General features: G+C 36.8%; 1 protein-coding gene across 1 annotated transcript in view; it reads right to left on the minus strand.

The window, feature by feature from the left end:
- Positions 1 to 18,487, minus strand: part of LOC132098121 (endophilin-B2-like) — a 320,795-nt gene that overhangs the window by 273,071 nt on the left and 29,237 nt on the right. The window lies entirely within an intron of this gene.

Genomic DNA, 18,487 nt, shown 5'->3' on the forward strand with positions numbered 1-18,487 from the left:
AATAAAAAATGTAATTGCAACTTTTTAACTCATAATTCTTCATCTCATAATTTTTTTCTTAATTCCGAGTTTAAATCTCACAATTCTGACTTTTTTCTAAATATAAAGATACATTTGTGAGATATAATCCCAGCATCGTGAAATATAGATAAACTCACAATTCTGAGGCAGAAGGTAATTGCATCTTTTTTTTTTTTTTTTTAAGTTTATAGCTCACAAATCTGAGAAAGATTGTACGAAATTGCAATTCTGAGAAGTAACTATGAATTGTGAGATACTCACAATTTTGTGGAAAAAGGTGTAATTGTGTTTGACCTTTTACGGCCACATCCGTGAATGGCGTAACGGGCCGGCGAGGGTTAGCGAGGGGTGCAGTCCTGTCAAGCACACAAATCTCCTGAAGATATTCCCCTTCAGCATCCTGGGCCATCCCTGTCCTCGTCTTCAGATAATCAACATTAAACCATGCCGCTCCATCCATGTGGACGCTTTCCCCCTTAAAAGAAAATTAAATAGATTAGCACAAACGTCAGTAAATCAAACGACACATTACGCTCGCTACATTTGAAGCAGCCAGCGCGCGCATGTCAAAACAATCCAATTAGCTGCGTTTCCGTCCCTGCCATATTCTTTTGTTATGTTTTTCCTTTTTCGTTCCTCTTCTTCTTCTTTTTTAAAAGCTCACAACATTTCAAACTAAACTTGCTCTGTGAAATATTTGCTAGTCGATTGCACCACAGCGCTGCGCTGTCACGCGGCGTGCAACAATGCTAATTCTACAAGCTGTCCCAAACTCCTACGTTTTTGAGACACTTTTGCCAAGTTTTTTGTCTCTGGCTTCCAGGGAGCACATGTCTGAGCTGCCATCTGAATATCCTGACATGCTGTCAGTGAATGGCGGAAAAAACCTCCCTGAGATGGAGACATTTCAACAATTCTTTGCATGCGGCCAAAAGCTCAGGTCAGTCCTCCTCCTCCTCATCGTCTCCTGCCTTTTTTATGGTTTCATCATCAACTCCTCGTGATTGAGAAGCCACTCTGCCCCCTCTCGCGCCACGGCCGTCGTTAATGTCACTCTGTGTCAGGGTGACTAAGCCGTGCAAACCGTGGTGACCCGTTTGGTCTAAGCAAAGGGTCTGCTAGTCTGTTGGCCACGGGGTCACCCGTGCCACGGCGATGCGCTTGAGTGACAGCTCGTGTGGGGGATTGTTAGTGAGATTTTCCTGCATGGAGATGCCCTGTCATGGGTGGCATAGCACTGTTAGTGTCAGCCGGCCCTGCGGCGCCTTCGTTGGGACACTGGCTGACAGGTGAGCTGTGCAGTGGCTCCTTGGCCTCCTAATTGCAGCCCCTGGTCCTCCATCCTGTGTAGCGATAGGGTGGCGGAGGCCGACTCGTGCCCAGCTGCCCTTCCCTGTGCCAGTGATCGGTAAGGTGACTGTTGAACTTCCCTGAAGCTAAGTCTGGACGTACAATGATTATATGACATGAGGACCAGACACAAACATGGCAGGTGAATTTGATGGACAAATAAGGGCTTGGACATGCATGAAAATGTGCATGCATGGAAATGTTGTGCACTTTGGCGGCTTTCTATTGGCATGCATGCATATATTTGACACACGACACACATTGGCTTATGAGGCTGAATACATATCTGTACACAATGCATGAGTTTAGTACACTATACAAAGTGCATTTAACCTGCATGCATTGGAAATGTACCAAAAATGTTGAATGGAATGGAATATAAAAGCAGCAAACTGTTTCATGTAAATCTGTACACAATGTATGAGTTCAGTACACTAGACTTATACAAAGTAAATTAATTTGCATGCATGGAAAACATGCATGTGCAAAAACATGCATGTGTATGCATGGAAATGTTCACTTAAGCAACTTTCTTTTGGCATTTATGAATAACTTGCCTTATCAGGCTGAACAGAATAATAAAACATCTATTTAATGTATGTACACAATGCACAAGACTTAAAATGAATTAATTCATTCTCAAAGAAGCAATGATATTGTGTCTGTTTCAGATGTAAAACATGAGACCAGGTGGATTTACGTTTTACTGTTCAAGAGGCATATTTGTCAAAAGAGACTATTAATGAATTCCCCAGTGGGTTTTGCATGTAAATGAATGTCATATGAATATGTATATTTCTTGAGAAGCAAAGAAATTATACTTCTTTTATCTAAAGCAGAAGACAATAGAGTGAAAGGAACTCTATTTGTCTTTTGCACAAGTAATGGTTTAGTGCTTTAAATTGCTTTTAATGCAAAAAAATGACAGTAAGCATATTTCATCTGACGAGCTTTGAATATATCAAGATATTTATGGCATTTATGAAACATTTTTCTTATATTACAAATATACATCATCGAATACAGAATATTCCTGCTGTAAGAGGTTTGGATGTGGCATTTTACACAAGAAGCAGATCAGAAAAATGAAAATCAAAGGAACGTTGCATTGTAGTTTGTATGAATATAGACTATGATCAGTGGCACACTGACATACTAGTATTATTTATACAGGATGAAACTTTGCAGAATTCAATACAAAACAATGCAATCTTTCATTTCCAGTGTGTCAAATGAACCCGAAGTGATATTAGACAGATTTGAGCATATCTATTATTCTGATGACCATCAAAAACTCATTTACATAAATTAAATATACAAAGTAAATATATTTATATTTCTTAGATGCTAATTGGCATCACTCACATGCAACGTGATATAGTCATCATGTGACAACAGCCTTTAAAATAGTGGTCTTTATTGCATTTGTAAGATCCCCAGATGGTTCTTCCATAAAATCACTGCAAAAGCCCCTTTTGGAACCTTAATTTATTTTGCGTGCTATTGATACGCAGAAACTGACTTTAGCGTGCATAGTATACATACGTGTTTGACGTGCATATAATAGCAATTCTGCATATGATAGATAGGTATATGCACTTTGTTGGCGTGCATATAATAAGCACCTGCCACACACTCCTAAACCTAACCAATGCCTATCTTATGCACGCCAAAGTCGATTTCTTCGCACAAATAGTAGGTCAAATAGAAACATAGAATCAAGATTAGGTATTCCATTGCGCTCATAACCAGTGAGAATGCATTGCCTAATTTACTTAATAACTACAAATACTTCTGAATGTTGTCAAGCCAATTTAGAGGCAAATATCCTGGAGTGTGTGCATGTGTGTTACACAGGGTGTTATTTCCTGGCACTTCTCGGTGGCAGCTGTGCGGGGCTGGTGCTGGATCCTGGGGGCAGAAGCCTGCAGTGATCTCCGCTCTGTTTCTACAGAGGTCTCAGAGCTCTGCAGAGACTCCTGGGAGATCACGAAGCCACACGCGCTCAGATCTCGTGATGCACAACCACCCAGATCCAAGTTCGCCGCGCATGTAGGCCCATATCCAACACACGTTGCTCTGCGACGCGCGCGCACGCTGCGCTCGAGAGTTTTAATTAGGCAGCTTGGAAACACACAGCGCTCCGCTCGCGCTCAGATTTACTCATCTCGCAAAGAGCCACAATCGGTCGCTCTCCGAAGGAGATGGCACGTGCGCCACCTCGGAAATTTGAGGGAGCACCGGTGTGGCTGTCCTGGAGAGACGGACGGGACAGAAGCCGTGCAGCTCGAGGAAGAAGCGAGATGCGCTTTTATACACGGCCGTGTTTTCAACATCTCAAACTTCATGCGCATTCATACCGACGATAGTGACACCACACTGCCATCCAGGGTCCACGGGCGGCAGCACAGGCTAACAAGTATTGAATGTGATTTGGTGAATATACTTTTGAAATTAGCATATGCTTTGCATAAAATAATATGAGGCCCATTCAAAGCATATTTGCCACCTGATTCACTCCATAGCCTATGGACCATATGCACAGACTGTGATAATGCATTTCCACAGTAACACTGTAAATCTAGCAACGTTTTATATATATATATATATACAGTGGTGGACAGTACATATGGAACCTTGAGACTCAGACCTTTCCAACGATATGTATTTTGTTAAGATTATGAAAAGTTTTGACACCTTCTGTGTTGTTATCATTAGCACAGAATTAGAATAATAATTAAATATGAACAGGCTTCAATCTCTGTGACATTCTTGAGTCCCTCCTTCAGTGTTATCTATAGGATTTTTTCATGCACTTATTGCTTAATTGCACAACTTTCCTCAACAATTTGACGTATAATATCTGAACACAAATTATGCAGTGTATGTTATGCACTGAAGTTAGGGATTGTTCCCTTGCATGCAGCACTAATTAAAATTAAAACAACATAAAAATAGACATAACTGACCTCAAGTCAGAGTTAATGAACTGTTTTGCTTTAAACACCATCTGCGAAGTGTCTAAACGATGTCATAACCGCTGGTCCTCTCCGAGTGTGGGAGTGTGTGACCGTCACAGTAATAGAGGATCGCATGATTGACAGATTGCTCTTGTGGTGGGCGTTAACGGCTGTGTGTATGATGCACAGATTAGAGAGAAAGAGAAGAGCAGGAGGCAGGGAAGAAGCCATAGTGATTTTCGATAGGTCTCTCATCCTGATCTTCGCATGGCCTGTGGCCTCTCTGGCCCCAAAACTAATCAATCAGCCTAACCTACCGCCTGCAGTACACTAATATCGAATGGTGTGTGTTTGTTTATGTGTGTTGAGTAGTTAATGAAACCCACTGATATATTTCCGTGCAGTGTGCGTGTTCAAGCACTCATGAATCTTTGCAACAGCTGCCAAAAGTTTGTCGTAGTTTTGAAGGAATTTGTTAAAAATATAAATTTTAAAAGAACTGTTCTGTTTTAGCTCTCAGATTTCTTTTGCGTTCATTTACATATATTTGCAGTAGCATTAGTATTGTTAAAGGGATACTCCACCCCAAAAAGAAAATTTTGTCATTAATCATTTACCCCCATATCGTTCCAAACCAGTAAAAGCTTTGTTCATCTTCAAGCATGATTTAAGATATTGGATGAAAACCGTGAGGCTTATGATTGTCCCATTGACTGCCAAGTTAATAACAGTGTCAAGGTCCAGAAAAGTATGAAAGGTATCGTCAGAATAGTCCCTCTGCCATCAGAAGACAAAGACAGAAGGCGTAACTTTTATTCTCTCCGTTGTCGCTGATGACGTGTTGTGGAGTCGCTATGTTTTGTTGTGAAAGCGAAGCTACTTTGTTTGTCTTCCAAAAGAGGACACGACTAGAAATCAGTGGTTAAGTTGTATTTACAACACTGACCCAGAACAGTTCAACCCAAATATTCAGATGAGTGCAGCACATTTTATGGAGGACGCGGACTGTTTCCTGAAGCAGTAGCCTACAATTCCGGCTGTTCTGACAAATAATGCTGACTCACAGTCTGTAAGTATGTTTTTATATTTAAAAGATTTGCCATTGGAGATGATTCAAACTCGAGTTTTGAGCAGAGTAGAGCAGCACTTGTTGTTTGTCGATTCTCTGTTCACAAATGCAAACATGGTTTTATGTTTACGTGGCACGATACGCAACACAATGCATTAAAAAGACAGAATGAGTCATTATAATCCATAATTATATCCCCACTGGATGCAACAAATGCCTAATTTCAGGCGTTTCAAAAGGCGGGGCATAGAGGAGAAACAATAATGTACATTATGTGGAAAATAATGTGTTTTTTTAACATTAAACCGCATAAACATTTAATTACAGCAAATACACAAAATAATGTTCTTTTTAGCAACGTCATATGACCCATTTAAACTGTGTTCTGAAGATGAACGAAGCTTTTACTGGTTTGGACAAGTAAGTGTAAATTAAATATTAATTATAATGAAATTAAATATTTGGAAAATTCAGTAAATTCACTACAAATGAAAATAACTAAAAGGTCAATTAAAGTTCTAATAAAAATTTTATTTACGAGTAATTTCAAGTATTTTTTTTGTAGAAAAGGTACATTGCCATCGTGCTCTGTCCAAAGTTACTTGAATGTGTTGGATGTTGTAAACTCATACATAGGCCTACAAACTTTGGAGAAATAAATTACAAAATTAAAAAATTGATATATTTAATTAATAAATAGCAAAGTCAACATGTTTAAAAACAACAACTATTAAAACTGACAACAAAACTAAAATTCAAATGAAAATGGTAAATTTAAAAACTAAAAAGGTGGAGAAAAGGTTTTTACCCAGAAATGTCTCTGCTTACAGTGTATAGTAAATTATACAAAAATAGCACTCGTCTATTTATTAGTTGCAACAAATGGAAATCAGTGATGTTTCTTGATGTGCCACAATATGCAGAAACGAAATTTGAGATCTGCTGAAGAGGGAAGAATTTAAGTCTTAAGTCTGAGTCTGTTCATCTCAGATTGGTCATATGACTTCATAAGTCAATGAAATACAATGCACAAGAGATGATGCTCTAGGAGCTTAACAGCATCTGTCCCCGTTGACTCTGCATGAAAAAGAGCAACGTGAACATTCTGCTGATCTTCTGCTTTGAGAAATGGAACGTCGTGAGGGTGAGTAAATCAAACGAATTACATTTTTGGATGGAGGATCTGTCAGTAGCCTCAGTGTGAAGTGCACGAGATCATACGGAGGTTGTCGGCCGTTCTCAGCATTGTCTGGTCTCATGATGTGTTCCTCTGCACAGCATATGTTTGCAGACTCATGAGGAGCCCATGGGAGCAGCGCTGGTGCTGCTCGATCAGATGTATTGTGCTGGTCTGTTGGGGGTCTGAGCGGCTGGTCATCTGTTGTGAGGCGGTGGAGATTATGCAGCTTTATCAGGAACAGCTGATCCTTTACACCTAATTAGCCTCATTAACAGCCTCACCTGAACTCAGCGTGCAGCAGGGCCACCTGGGAGCCACCGCAGGTAAAAATACCTCACACAGGTACCGCCCTCCTTTATTATTACACCAGCTGCACTGTCACACACAGCAGCTCACCTTTCACTCTAAACACACACACAGAGAGAGATGCATGTGTGCACATTTAACACAAAATGTGTTTTACTGCAAAAAAGAAAGAAAGTGAAGGACACAAACAGCTCTAACAAAAATAATATTACCATGTTCATTTGACTATGGTAAGACTGTACCATGCATCTATACCAGACAGTGTGTTGTTACTGTTAACTAAAAATATTAAAATAGTTTTTGGTAAATGAATTAAAGATAAAAAAATATATATATAAATATTAGAGGAAAAAGACTAAGAATTCTAGAAGTATTAAACTTAGAAATTACTAAAACTCAAACGTAAAAATTAAAGCTAAATAACATGTCATTTTTTTTAATTATGACAAAATAAAAACACAGCACAAAATTAGTAAACCTTAAAGTAAAATCAAATGAAAACGGAAAATATTAAAATAAAAGCTAATTCTAAATATTTATAAATGCTATAAAAGTATGTAAATATGAATTATACCAGGCAGTGTTGTTATTGTTAACTAAAACTGAAACTATTCAAATTAAAATTATTATTCAGGAATTGATTGCTTAAATAAAACAAAATATAAATATATTATGAAAAGAATTTAAGTTTAACAAAAATTTATATATTTGCCTTGGCAATCAATTCTAGAAGTACTAACATTATTTAAACTAAAACTGAAAATAAATTAATTAAAGCTGAATTAAATACAAAATACATTGTGACCATTAAAGTTAAATAAAAATATAAAAACATCAATAAATAAAATATATTACTCACATTTTGAGAAAAAATGTATAAAAATTGTTTTAAAATAGAAACTATTAAAATATTTTTGAAATAAATAAAATAAAATAAACATTACATAATTTTTTTTTCATTTTAACAAAAAATAGAACTGTTGCCTTGACAACAAACAAAATATATAAAAAGACAAAAACACATAAAATTACCAAAAAGAAAAAAATATTAAAATAAAAGCTAATTCAAAATTATTAATAAATACTATAATAGTATATAAAAAGTAATGCAAAATTACACATGCAATAAAATACTGTACCATTTACATTACCATGATATATGAACATGCTGACTGAACAGGACTGTGGTATTACCATAAAAATATATTTTTTTAATTATATATTATTATTATTATTGATTCTGTTATTGTTGTCATATAACTGTGTAATTATATAATATACTGGTACCATCACAGTACTTTTTTGCATGAGATAAATGCTGTAAACAAACACATTAGCCATACCTCAGAGATGCATGAAGACATGAAATAAACAAAGCACTGAAGCATTGCATGTAAAAACAAATCCCCTGGCTACAGTGTGTGTGTGTGTGTGTGTGTGTGTGTGTGTGTGTGTGTGTGTGTGTGTGTGTGCTGTTGTCCCTGATGGGCCTGAACACCAAGCATTCCACTGTCACCAAGACAACCAGCACCAGATGAGCTTGTGCTGTGTGTTTGCCAGATTTATGCTATGGTTGACATTTCAAAGCAAACTAAAGCAAGTATCACCATTTGTGCACTTTATCCTCATACAGTAAGTATTAATGTCGGGTGTGTAACTGCAGAGTTTGAGTTCCAGATTCCTCAACTCAAGTGTGTTGTTGAGCAGAGCATGATGCTACATTACTAAGTGATGATCAGACGCAATAATTTCACCTGCTGGACCAGAAAACAGGAGACAAAATAACCATCCAGAACACATGAGCACTGTGGACAAGTACGTTTTGCAAGTTGGTAAAAAAAAAAAAAAATGTAAAATTTAAAAATAAAATCAATGATTCAATATAGTAGAAAATATAACTCACAGTTTGAGAAAAAAAATGTAAAACACATTTTAAAAATGTATTGTAGTTTTTCCTCAAAATATATATTTACAGTGTACATAATTAAACCATGAACAACCATCCAGAACACCTTATGTGTCAAGTTTCAAGTCCATTGAAGATGAAGATAGGCAAAGATCAAACTAGTAGCAAGGTTTATTAAACATATAAAATCAGGGCAATTAATGACAAACAGGAACAGAGCACAAAGGAAACAGGAAAAGAAAAGCAAACTAAAAGTCCTTGATAATAAAAAAAATAATAATAATAATAATAAGACTGAACGTGACTTTATAATCATGGCAGTAAGAATAAATAAATCATCAATTAATTAAAATAAAATTTAAAACGTAATTAAAAAGAAAAAAATATATAAATATAAGTAGAAATACTTTTTATGGTAATAATATTGTAAAATTAATATATATGGGAAAAATTTTTATTTCTAAAAATTATTATAAAATGAGATGTTTTATATATATATATATATACAGAGTAACGTCCAAAAATGAATACAAATACACTTGGTATTCCTAATTTTGTTCCTCCTATAGTTTTTGTTTGTTTTTTTTTAAATAATTTTTCATATTATATTTCTCAAACTGCGGTATTTCTACAGTAAACATTTTTATGGTAATACCAGGACTCTGTCCAATCAACGTGCAAATATATCATGCTATGTGAATGTTACAGTATTGTGTCTGTGCAGTTATACACTGCCACACAAACACGACACAAGAAAGATGTTAAATGTGGCATTGTTCATTTAAAATGACTGCTTGCCATCCGCTGAGCCGCCCGCCCACAATTCATTTCCTCTCTCTCTCTCTCTCTGTTGTCAGTCCCATGTCTCAGCTCTCCTCCCTTAATGATGTGTGGAGTTTAATTAAACACGATCTCAGTCATCTCACCTGTCAGCTCTTCTCTTTCTGCCAGCTCAGAGTCTGGCCCCCTGGGTAAGAGCCACCGTCGCTCTCTCTCTCCTTCTCTAACTCTTTCTCCGTCTCTTTCCTTTAATTTCACATCCGTACAGCAATGATGGCTCATCTGTATGGCTCATATGTTGTATTGTACCATGGTATTCTCTGACATACCTTATGGTAACTTTTAAATACTATGGCACATAAGACTTTTTTGAGGAAATTAATAGATTTATCCATCAAGGATGCAATAAGTTGATCAAAAGTGACAGAGAAGACATAATGTTATAAAAGATTTCCATTTCAAATAAATGCTGCTCTTTTAACCTTTTTTAGTCATCAGAGAATCCTGATTAATAAAAGGTATCATGCTTTCCACAAAATTACTGGGCAGCACAACTGTTTTCAACATTTATAATAATCAGAAATCTTTGTTCTTATATCGTTTCAAACTTGTTATGAGTCTATGCACAAATTCACTACATTCAACTAAAAATTCATAGATAATTACTGTCAGATTTCACTTATTTTATGTCTGCATGCACATGCACGTTGTTGCATCAAATCTCCAGTAAATTAGTTACATTTAGTACTTCATTTTATAAGAGAAGATGTTTGATATATATATATTCAAACCTGACATTGGGCAAGAAAAAATTAGTTTTCTCTTTGCATTTATAAAATTTGTTTTAAGTATAAAGTAAATATATATCTGAGTAAAAAAACAGAATAGTTTAATACTTTAAATGACATCAATCCCTAACCATCATAACTGTATTAAGACCCTGCAGTGGTCGCTTCAGTCAGACTTTATTTTTGTCCGTTCTGGTTGATCATGGTCACTTTGCACGCTCAGGAGTTCCTGTACTTTTGCTTGCCTCCTCCTTTGTCTTTTGCGTTCGTCACAATCTGTCGTGGGACGCTTGAGTGTGTTGTAGGAGGTAGGGGGTCAGTGAGGCGTGCAGCGGAGGAGACAGGAGTCCCCCATGTGGAGATTCCTCACTGTCTGCTTTAATTGAGACGTACTGTCATAGTCCTGACAAACACATTTGCATGGTGAGTTTCTGTGGATGGAGGGGGTTAGAGAAGAACTCTGCTGTTAATCAGCTCTCCATCGACATGAACGACAGAAACCGTGCTTTCATATTCCTCTCACTCTCGTTTGCTCTTCTCATCCACTTATGTTCAGTGCACACTCGACTGATGTCTACAATGGTGCGTCCTCCGCTGAGGAAGGGTGTTAAGGTCTTATGCATGATATATTTTTCCCTCATCAGTTATAGACACCAGAGCTTGGTCTCCTTATGTGCGAATTTACAAAGCTAAAAAACATGGTAGATGTGTGCATGGAACATGGTGTAGAAATTCATTTGAAATGAACTTCACTCAGAAATTGCTTGTAAATTTTACAAATAATTACCAAGAAGTTGGAAGCAGGAATTAAAAATGAAGAAGTTGCAGGAATTAAAAAATTTAATGCTGAAAGACCAAAGAGTATTTTCTTGTAAAATGTACTGCAACAACTTGCTGAGTATTCAACAGGTGCCATATGAAGGCACCTTTTTCTTTATATTACTTAAGCCTACATTAAATAATGCATTACAGTGTTACTTCCTAAAAAACGAATATGTTACTTAATTACTTTTTATGGAAAGTAATGCATTGTAACATTTGTTTTATTCATTTTTTTTTTTGTTTTTAATATATATATTTAAAAATATTTTATTTTTGTCAAATGTAAAAGCCCTTTCACATCAAAAGTGAAATGATTAAGCTGTAGTCTGAAGAAAATATTAATTCACATCCGTATATAGGGTCAATAAATGGAAAAACAAGTAACTGGCATACTTATTTGTAAAAGGTGACTGATGATTTCTTGCTAATTAAAAAGTAACGCGTTACTTTACTAGTAATTTAGGGAAAAAGTAAACTGATTACGTAACTCGCATTACTTGTAATGCGTTACCCACAAAATTCTGTTATACCGTCATCATTTATTCACTTCCATTAAATTGCAATGCAAGTATCTTAAAAGTAGCCAATGACAAATGCATGGGTTGTATGTCTCCTGAAGACGTTTTGTGGAAGGAACAGACTGAAATGTAGCCTAAGATTTCACAGACCAAATGATAGGCCCACCAATTAATTCACATTATGACATGCCAAGAATACATGCCATTGAATACCTTTTTATAACGCTGTGATTATTTTACTTTGATTTATTTATGATACAAACCAGTGTTGCACCGGTGCAAAGATTCAAGGAACCCTGCCGCTCAAATGCATTAGCATTAGCTCGCATTAAACCAAAATGGAAACACGAACTAGCCGTTCTCATTGGCGGATCGCTGAGAGAGACTTTGCACTCTGCCATAAGCAAACTCAATATGCATTAATGAATTCCATTGAAATGCAAAGTCTGGCAGCAATTTGTTCCATAAAGCTCTTAGGGAAATATGGATTAGACAGGGGGCGATACATTAGGTGTTTTAAATAGCTTTGAGACGTTGCCTTTTTTCTCCATCTTGCTTGTTCTTGACTGAGAAAACCTGCTGTGGTTTCAATATGCATGAAACCCTTTTCATAGAGGCCATTCGCGCTCATTGTATGGCTCTGTAGGTGGCATGAGGTGGTCAGTAGCCAGGCTGCTTGTTCACATGTTTATAGAGTCACAACAAAACCTGATTTATTGTTATGTTGCTGCAGGCAGGTCAAAGATATTAGAACTGGGCTTAAGTTTGAATGAACTACATAAAGGACTTCTAATCTAAGAAATGTTGGATGGGTTGAGAGCATGATTTATGCAAATTTATGTTCAAGTAAGTAAAAACATAATTCAGGTTTGTAGTAGCCTATCTATAGTGTCATAATTACATATGGTTTGCAATCCATAATAATGTTCCAATTTAAAAGGTCTCTATGCAGGGTTCACTGTTCTAGATTCACATTGAGTTAGGGGCTGTCTGTAGAAAACTTAAAATGTTAAAATGTATTTGCAATGCCTTGTAACATGGTCAAAAAATTATATGTTTCAGTTCAAAAGCCAGTATGATTTTTTGAAAGAAGTCTCATATGCTCACCATGGATGTATTTATTAAATCAAAAACACAGTAAAATATTATAAAATATTTTTGCTATTTAAAACAACTGTTTTCTGTGTGAATTTGTTGTAAAATGTAATTTATTCCTGTGTTGCAGCGCTGAATTTTCAGCATCATTCCTCCAGTCTTCAGTGTCACATGATCTTCAGAAATCATTCTAATATGACGATTCACTGCTCAAGAAACATTTCTGATTATCTTGAAAACAGTCATGCAGCTTCATATTTTTGTGGAAACCATGATACATAATTTTTTTTTTTTTTGCAGTATTCTTTGATGAATCGAAAAGAACATCATTTATTTGAAGCATAAATGAACATCCACCTGCTTTGCGCTGGATTAGCACAAGTGCACAAGTTCACAGTGTCTCCATTAGCAGTGAAGACCATGTTGTCTTCAGTACTTTATAAATGGAAAGTATCCTACTTAAATCTCATTTGATGTAATTATTTTTTTGGAACCTGATGGACACAAGACAAGGCTGGCACATATCTACCATGGTGCAACGCTATAGACTGATGTATAGCTTCAGGTCACCAGAATGAGAGTAATTCCCACACACATTTACACTTCCAGGAGGCCCCTGGTGTGGAGAAGATAGCCAGACTAGAGAAGGGCCAAATCAGTGACAGCAGTGACTGTACGGCTGCTGTTAGACCCTGAAGCGCAGACTTAATTAAACAGACCCTCTCTCTCTCAGTCTGTTCCAGGGGGTCTTTAATGAAGTGGTCTCCTCCATCGATCCTGCTGAACATTGGGTCTCCTTCCTCTGCTGGTTTGGCTGGCAGCCACTTGGCTTCGCTCTGTCAGCTTCACGCAGCTAATTAGCTCTGTTGTTCTTTTGCCTCCCTGAGATTTCCTCCCTGTTTCAAGTTGAGGAGGGAAATGCAAAGAGGGCTAGATCAGGCATAACAAATCCAACTGCCACCAGTCTTTACATTAACAGCATCATGCTACAGCATTGGAGAGACATAGCTTCATGAATAAAACAATGGCCAAAATGTCTGTATTACAGTGTGTGGATCCATGTCAACAAGTTATATCACACTAATAAACTCTCTGACAGTTTTTGAACCGAGTAAACACCATATTTAATGACACATAAGTGTAGAATGTTTGGAAGGAACTAAATTGTCCTTTCTGCTCTGTATGTTTTCTTTAATCAGTGTTGATAACTGAATCGTGTGTATAGCCTATACTAAATATAGCTTTAGTTTGTTAAGTGATATCAAGCTGTAGGAGCTTATTCAGTGGGAACTGACAGGATTAAAAAGTCTCTAAAAAAGCAGCCGTGCCCATTTTAAGCAACGTTGGCGTTTTCCCCAAAACACATCTGCATTCAAGAGTTATAAGCCCAAACCAGCCAGCTGCAAGGTGAAATGCAAACTTTCATTTGAAGCAAAAAAAAAAAAAAAGTATTAAAATAAATTGGACAAAATTGACTTTAATGAGAAAGAACCACAATCATATGTATGGGCTATATTGCAAAATATGCATACATTTATATATAATATAGGCATGGCTTCTACCTTCAGCTTTGGAGGAATCTTATTAACGTTACTAGAAATAATCAATACAAATACTTCGAATGAACTGAAATTTCACATTGGGTTTGAGTCAAACAATAGGCTACAGTTAAAAGCTATATAGTCAGTTTCAGTGTTTAAATTGGCATTCTGTGTGTGTCGGGTTGAAGACAACAGCGGTGACAGGAGATATATCAAGCGCAATTGCAGCGGAACTGCTTCATTTGCACCATATTCACACCCACCGAGCCAATTTAGCATCTGGGAAGCAGCATAATAACAAGATATACAATTATATGCTGGACTGGCCCGAAACCATTAGACTGAAATTGTGTCTTATTCAAATAAGACGCAAGATATCTCCATATGTGGGCAAAATGAAGCGCGAGAGCCGCGGAAATCCTGTGAAAAGGCGGGAAAGCGACTGCCGCGTGCGCGCGAGAACTCTGCACTGTGAGTTGAGGCCGTGTTTTAAAGCTGAAAACTCGGGAATATTTTTATTTTTATTGACGGGAATACTGGTAATGAGGAAAAGAGAGGTTAGCAACAACAATTCAGCTTATTCATATTAAGCGCTAAAGACGGGATTCATTGCGTCAGCTGTGAGTTTCCATTAAATGCTGAACTGTTACTATTGTGATTCTTTGTACATGTTTTTTTTCTGTAAAAACATTTAAAATGACTATTTTTTATAATGTTATTTCCCTTTTCCAATTATATCAGATAAGATATAAAGGTGTATGCTTATCATATTAATACTTAAAAATAATGTGGTACTTTTTGTAATTTTTTTTAACCCCGTTCAGTATACTTTGTCCCGGAGAGGATTTTCTTTTTTATCAAAAATACTGGTTAATATTATCGAATTGAACTAAAGCTTACTGACTTTGCTCTCATATGCAGGGTAACACTTGAAAATTCAATTTTTTCTTCTTTTACTCTTATGATGTTCTCAATCAAAGATGGGCTACAAAACATAGCTTGTAAATCTTTATGCTATAATATTACCAAATACAGAGGTGGGTAGTAACGAGTTACATTTACTTCGTTACATTTACTTGAGTAATTTTTTGGGGTAACTAATACTTTTCGGAGTATATTTAAAGATGGGTACTTTATACTCTTACTTGAGTAAATTTTGGGGGAAAAATCTGTACTTTTACTTCGTTACTGTGGGCGACGCTCCTCTCGTTACTTTATCTTAATGCAATAAATGTTATAAATGCTTCAGTTTATTCCAAACGCGCCATCTACTTTTCTCTGGACAATGAGCGATGCCCATTCGCGAATGAGTCAATTCTGTTCAAAGGCTTGATCAAACCATTGGCAAACGAGTGAATTGGTTCATGAATCAGTTTGAATGAGTCGTTCAGTTCCCTGCCGCTCGCTGAGCATCTGAAGCGGTTCACTCAGAGTTGTAACGTTTAACATCAGCAGCGTTGAAAACGTGGCTGGAACTGCACTGAATTGAAAGCAAATATGCAAAGGCTATTATTTGCTTGCGATGGAGATCCTTATTAGATGAACACCGCGTGTGCTGTCTACTGTTTAACAGGTAATAACTTGGGCTACATTCGATTAGCTACAGTACACGATACCACTGTGACATTAGTTTGTTGTACGTGTGAGGCTTATAACAGAGGGGAGTCAAGTTGAATGCAGCTTCCAAAAGACAAAAAATAGCCGATTAAGATTTTATTAATATTAATACAATCACACCGGTGCGAGTACGTTCAGCAAGTCATATCATGAGCTGCTAAATTCAGATCTGTGATCGCTTGCTGGCGCTGAGCCAGAGATAGATGCGTTTATACAGCGCTGCGCATTATAACCAATCACACATGATTCTTTTGAGCTTATTAAAGCATTGGCCAATCAGAGGTGTTCCGATGAGTCATCGCTAAAATGCCGGTGCTTCCTTCACTCGCTCCTGACTGAATACCTCTTTCTGGCGAATTCTCTCGTCAGAAACAACAAAGTGCAGATGTGTGTACGAATCTATAATTAAGATATTGATTTCACACTGTTAACAGTTTCAGTGATTTTAATGGGAGTTTCTGAGAGTGATTGAAATCTAGACTGTCAGTGAAAATGATCTTTAATAATGTAAATGTTATTTGCTCTCTTTCTGAACAATGAACGATTAGTAGCAATATTTATATCACATTAACTTTCAATGTTAAATTCACATTTAATATAAAGTCAGTCGTATTAAAAATATGTTATGGCATGACACCTATATCTGTTACTTAAGTAAACAGACAGGGTTTTATAATAAATTACATAAATTGGAGTAAAGGCTGATGAAATATATACATTTATACACACACACACACACACATACAATACATACATTTTATCTATATATCTAAATAAAAATAGGCTCAGTATATATGACCCAAAGTAACTAGTAACTAACTACTTGAGTAGATTTTTTATCCGATACTCTTTTACACTTGCTCAAGTAACTATTCAAGACTAGTACTTTTACTTTTACTTGAGTAAATATTTCTAGAAGTACTTTTACTGTTACTTGAGTACAGTTTTTGGGTACTCTACCCACCTCTGACCAAATATCAGATTCAATCTTTATATCAGCTTGTTTTCTTACAGTTAGAACAGCGTTTCTTTTTTGAACTGATTAATTAGAGCCCTCATTGACCTGAGTTTATGCACCTCAGTTTTTGAGTGAACACTTGAGATTTTTTTTAAATATTGAATTTTTTTTCTTCTTTCAAGGTTCATGTGCTCAGATCAAATAGGCCTATGACCAGTCACTTCAAAAAAGAAACACAAATCCATGTGCTTATGGGAAGAAAACAAGTTGAGAATCCAAGGTTTGGTGATAATATATAGGATAATGATAGTTTTAGATGCACCTTTTAATTTTTGACTGGGAAAACCAATTTAGGTGAATTTTCACAAGGGTTAAGATAGTCTTGAAAGTCTTTTTTGAAGGCATCAGATTCACAAGCCAGTGAGTTTGTTCTGCCCTCTGCTGGTGAAAAAGCCACAGTGCTAAAGGTGCTTCAACAACTGCAACTGCATAAATATGCAGTTTACATCAGGTATATGATTGCAAGTAAAAAAGTGCTGTGCCTGAGGAAAAAATGCACATCTATAGGTTTGCTTTTATCTTCCACAACCCTGTCTGAGAATATATAACTATATACGGTTCTTCTAAAGGAATTTCCGAGCTCTATGCATGTCATCACAACGACATCCATCTGTTTTACCTCAAACGTGTTTGCAAATGAACGGGCCATACCTGTGTGTTTATACAGTCCCTCAGTATTCCTCACATTGGCCTGAGTATCAATGTTTTAGCGCAGCTGACAGCCCCAGAGAAACACACCTCTAATCATGGCAGGGAGTCTGAACACAAACACAGAGAATGACATCCCGTGCCAACAATGCACATCCGACACTTCTCTCTCCCTCCAGATCCCTCCTTTTTGCTCTCGTGCATTGTTTTCCACGCTTGTCTCCCAGCAGCGAGAGCATTTCCCTCTCTTAGTGTCAATTAAAAGCGTGAACTCTCTGCATTTGTCAACATATCATCTCCGGTCCCCGGCGTGACGCGCGGATGATTTGTCGGTGCTTCCTGACACGGTGTGGGAGACGGTGATCTCCCTCATTAGAGACAGAGCGAGAGCCATCATATCTGACATGATACTTACCAGCTGAACCCCCCCACCTTCAGCCACGAGTCTGTCAGGCCTGTCACATCAAGCCCCCTCCACCGTCTCAGCCAAGACTGAGAGAAGAGTTCACATGGGCAGCCATTTACTCACAAAGTCAAAGATTTGGTGGACGTGCAATCAAAAGTTTGTTGATGTAAGGATCTCATATAGATAAATCTCTCAAACCTGTCAACATGTCACCTTCAAATTATAACTAAAACCTTACCATTAAGATTTAAAAAAAACTGGTGAAGGTTTACTGATATAGCCTATTCTGCTGCTGTTATAGTTGTAGTCATATTTTCTACTAGAAATATTTATATTTTGTTTTAATTTTAGTAATTTGTTGTGTTTTTGTATACTTATGTTCTTTTTAAAAATGTTTACATGCAGCACAAAACGCAGTCATAAATGTAGCACAGGTATATTTGTAGCAATAGCCAACGATGT

The sequence above is a fragment of the Carassius carassius genome, chromosome 21, assembly GCF_963082965.1.
Source record: "Carassius carassius chromosome 21, fCarCar2.1, whole genome shotgun sequence".
NCBI classification, from domain to species: Eukaryota; Metazoa; Chordata; class Actinopteri; order Cypriniformes; family Cyprinidae; genus Carassius; species Carassius carassius.